Below are 5,000 nucleotides of genomic sequence, written 5' to 3'. Positions count from 1 at the left end.
GAAGGGAGTTGGTTAAGTGGAAGGAGAAGAAAAGAAGAAAATTATTTATATTTCCATTATTATAAAAGATTATTATAGATCGTAGGGGGACAAGATGTATATCAATATACATACACACTGAATGGTTCCCAGTGTGTATGTAACTTTGTTACGGGTTAGCTGGGTTCGAATCCTCTGCTCGTCCACGTTTCAATTTCCAACGGATGCCTCCTTCGAGCGACTCTCAGTCTCGTTTGCGATGGCTTATAATTAAAAGTGATATGTGGTTGAAAAAAGGTATATCAGTATGTAACAATAGATTACAGTGAATAACAACGGATTACAACCGATAACAATGGATTTCTTTGGATAACAATAGGTTATAATGGGTTGTTTTGGATAACATTGGATAACAATGGAATACAGTGGATAATATTGGATAACAATTGATGACAATGGATTTCAGTGGATTGCACTGGATGGCAATGGTTTGCAACGAATTGCAATAGATGATAATGTATGACAATGGATACTAATGGATGACAATGGATGTTAATAGGTTACAGTGGGTTATAACGGATGATAACGATTGACAATGGATTACAGAAGCAGATCTCAAAGATGCTGTTTACTAGCATCGTCCACAAGAATAGAAGCGCTGGTAAAACGTAATCTATGACAATATAAAGAACCAGACCTGTATGATCAAGATTATCACACAAATTTCAAGTTTCATTCACAACCACAATCATTCTAACAAACTCGACACTTCACAAGTAATGCACGCCAATTTTACAATCTTATTAAGCGCTGAGGCTGCATCATCTCTAAAAGGATAGACCGATGGGCCTGCAGGATGTCTTCTATGCTGAACACATATTACTTAGATATTTACCTGAGTCTTGAATCTTTGTTTCGTGTTGGTTGTGTTTATTCTATCAAGCTGATTTACATGCTACGCACATGTTTAGGGTTAATCGCTCTGGGAGTACACAGACATAAACACAACATATGTGGGGAGGAGGATTTGTAACAGGAGTAGAATATGGCGTCAGGTTTCTTTATCTACATTGGTATCATGACTCACTGACACCAAAAACTACCTAAAATTACCACCAACAACAACGCCAATACCAAAACCACAACCAACAACAACAAATAATGACAACAGTAACAAATAACAAAAAAAAAAAAAGATCAGCCATTTTGTGGCCATGGAAGCTAGAGTAAGCTGCCTTAGACCCAGGGCTCCCCCTAACCATCTCCCCTTAACCTCCCATCCACTCCCCACAACCCCATCGTTGCCACAGTTGACAAATGGCGACCGTGACAGGAACCAATCGTGGCTTGAGCAGGACTCGCTCTTCCGGCCCAGAAGTAGTCTTGGACCGCTAACCGCGGGATCCCGGGGATTTATAGAGATTGAGAGGAATTTAGGTTTCTTCTTATTGCAAGAGTTCAGTCTTTCAAGTAGCTTTTCTAAAAAAAAAAAAAAAAAAAAAAAAAAAAAAAAAAAAAAAAATTGGATTAACATTCTTTACCGTTTATTTTCCATAACGGAAACACATTAGTGAATAGCATTGTCTAACAATGAATAGATAGACAATTAGATAGATGCATAATATAAATAACCAAATAAATAAAGAAATAGCTCACTAGATAGATAAATAAAGAGATAAACAAATGTATAGATAAATAAGTAAATAAACAAATAAATAGATATATAAATAAATCAATAAACAAATAAATGAACATGTAAATGAATAAATGAATGAATAATTAAATCAATAAATTGATTAGTAAATAAATAAGTAAATGAATAATGAAATTATATTAAATAGACAACCAAATGAAGCAATCTTGCAGTATCCTGAACAAAATTAGATAAAATCTAGGCAGCGTAAAGAGATTACTTTTGCTGTATACAAAGGATTCAATCTAGATTTTTTTTCTTAAATTAATTAACACCAACCCTATCTAGACGGAATAAGATCCGGAAGCCAGACAAAGGCTTCTGCCTTTGTCTCCAAGAACATCTTTTTCCGGAATTTTTATCATAGTGTCCGGAGAGCGACACCCCCACTTCAACTCCAATACAAATTTTAACTCTCCAAACTCCAAAACAACTCCAACCTCCCTAAATTCACTAATCTCCCTTCAACTATACCTCAAAACCCCAGTTTCTGACCAAGCAAAGTACCAAAAGCTTAAATCCCAGCTTCTCAAACCCCCAATCCCAGAATCCACAAATTCGTAAGTCTACAACTCTCAATCTACTCCAACGACTAATTCCCAGATCTCCAAAATACCTGAAACCCAAGTACATCAACACCCAAACACCAAAATATTACCCCTCAACTCCCAAAACCAAGATCCCAAATCCTCACTCCACCAAACCTCCCTAATTCCCTCCAAACCTCCCTCCCCGACACACATACACACACACACACACACACACACACACACACACACACACACACACACACACACACACACACACACACACACACACACACACACACACATACACACACACATACACACACACGGCTTGTTCGTGAAGAAATTATTGTTGCTCTTTAGGGTATCGAGCTCACTGAGACTACAAGGCGTTGATGTCACCCTTGAGTATAGGAATGGTGTGCGTGTGTGTGAGTGTTTGTTTTTGTGTGTGTGTGTGTGTGTGTGTGTGTGTGTGTGTGTGTGTGTGTGTGTGTGTGTGTGTGTGTGTGTGTGTGTGTGTGTGTGTTATTTACCTTTTTCTTTCTTTATTTATTCATTTAAATATAAATTTACCTACTTACTTATTCACCTGTTTATCTATCTATTTACGTATTTTATTATTTATTTATTTATCTATATATTCATTAATTCATTCATTCACTTATCTATGTATGTTTATTTGTTTATTTATCTATTTACTTATACATTTATTTATTTATTTATTTATTTATATATTTGTTTACTTATTGACCTATTCATTTTCTTTTAATATTATTTTCATCTATTTTTATTTTTCATCTGGCTAAAGTCCTGACACACCGACGGAACCCGACGAGCATACTGAATCCGACGTAGGGCGGTCCTTAATCCGACGGAACCCGACGGAATCCGACGGAATCCGACGGAATGACATTCCCGAGGGACAGAATTAATCCGACGGACGCTACTTCTTACAAGAAACCTAGCAAAAAAAAAAAAAAAAAAAAAAAAAAAAAAAAAAAAAAAAAAAAATCTTTGCCCGGAATTAAAACGTACCACTCAGGAACCCCCGATGACCTCACAGGCGTCTTCTGACGTCAGGCGATTTTATTCAACTCAGGAACGCAACAGATTCATCCGGACCGAAGAAGGAATGTAGGAATAAACGATTCACCTCAAAGACGCACTCTGATAACTTGATTCTGGCTAACGCCGCTGGGTAGTCTTGTCCTTTGGTACGAAGGCTCTGCCGCCTCACTTAATAAGCTTCATTTTGGTCTGCGGCAGATTATTCCGATCGACTTTAGAGGAGACGTCGCCTAGGTGGTGAACAAATTCAAAATATCTCTTTCTCTCTCTCTCTCTCTCTCTCTCTCTCTCTCTCTCTCTCTCTCTCTATCTGTCTATTTATCTATCTGTCTATCTATATATATATATATATATATATCTGTCTATCATTCTCTTCCTCTCTCTCTCTCTCTCTCTCTCTCTCTCTCTCTCTCTCTCTCTCTCTCTCTCTCTCTCTCTCTCTCTATCTCTATCTCTATCTCTATCTCTCTCTCTCTCTCTCTCTCTCTCTCTCTCTCTCTCTACTAATCTCTTTGGAGCCACGATATTGATCCCTCAAAGATAGAAGCGGCGGTGAAATGATTCTAGGCGACGGACTACAATATCTCTTCGGCCAGGTGACAGTCTACTCATGAGATTTTATTCTGGCCAGCGCCAGACGACTTTATTCAGCTGAGGGAAGAACTACGGCGGCAAAATGTCTATTAGCAGCCGTCCGGTCTTCAGTCCAGTCCGCGCTCCCGTCCGACTGACCGGCCAGCTTCCAGTTTCTTCAACTTTTCCGGCCGGTCTTCTGTCCTTTCGGTTTTTCTTTCCAGTTTTTCCGACTGGCCGGCCTTCTGTCCTTTCGGTTTTTCTCTCTAGTTTTTCCCGACCGGCTGGCCTTCTGTCCTTTCGGTTTTTCTTTCCATTTTTCCCGACCGGCCGGCCTTCTGTCCTTTCGGTGTTTCTTTCCAGTTTTCCCGACCGGCCGGCCCTCTGTCCTTTCGGGGTTTTTTTTCCAGTTTTCCCGACCGGCCGGCCTCCTGTCCTTTCGGTCTTTCTCTCCAGCTTTCCCCACCGGCCGGCCTTCTGTCCTTTCGGTTTTTCTTTCCAGTTTTCCCGACCGGCTGGCCTTCTGTCCTTTCGGTTTTTCTTTCCATTTTTCCCGACCGGCCGGCCTTCTGTCCTTTCGGTGTTTCTTTCCAGTTTTCCCGACCGGCCGGCCCTCTGTCCTTTCGGGGTTTTTTTTCCAGTTTTCCCAACCGGCCGGCCTTCTGTCCTTTCGTTTTTTTTTTTGTTTTTTTTTTTCAGTTTCCCCGACCGGCCGGCCTTCTGTCCTTTCGGTTTTTCTCTCCAGTTTTACCGACCGGCCGGCCTTCTGTCCTTTCTGTTTTTTTTTTTTTTTTTCAGTTTTCCCGACCGGCCGGCCTTCTGTCCTTTCGGTTTTTCTCTCCAGTTTTCCCGACCGGCCGGCCGGCCTCATTCTTTCACGGTCTTCCGGCCGACCTGTCTCCTCAGATCTTATTCTTGCTTTTCTAGCCGGCATCGTTTATATCGGTTCCCCGGCCGGCCGGCCTTTCCAATGTTTCTAAAGGGTATAAATAGATAGACAAGTACATAACCAATTAGATGAATAAAGGAATGAATAGATAGATAAATGATTAGAAAATAAATAAGTAAATAAATAGATGAATGAATTGAACAAATAAATAAATAAGTAAATAAACACAAATAAAAAAGTGAATGAATAGATACATAAACGAATAAAT

This window comes from Oratosquilla oratoria, chromosome 5 (genome assembly GCF_046742065.1).
Source record: "Oratosquilla oratoria isolate Oo_2021 chromosome 5, ASM4674206v1, whole genome shotgun sequence".
NCBI lineage: Eukaryota > Metazoa > Arthropoda > Malacostraca > Stomatopoda > Squillidae > Oratosquilla > Oratosquilla oratoria.
The sequence above is the reverse complement of the archived record's forward strand: the minus strand, read 5'-3'. Positions refer to the sequence as shown.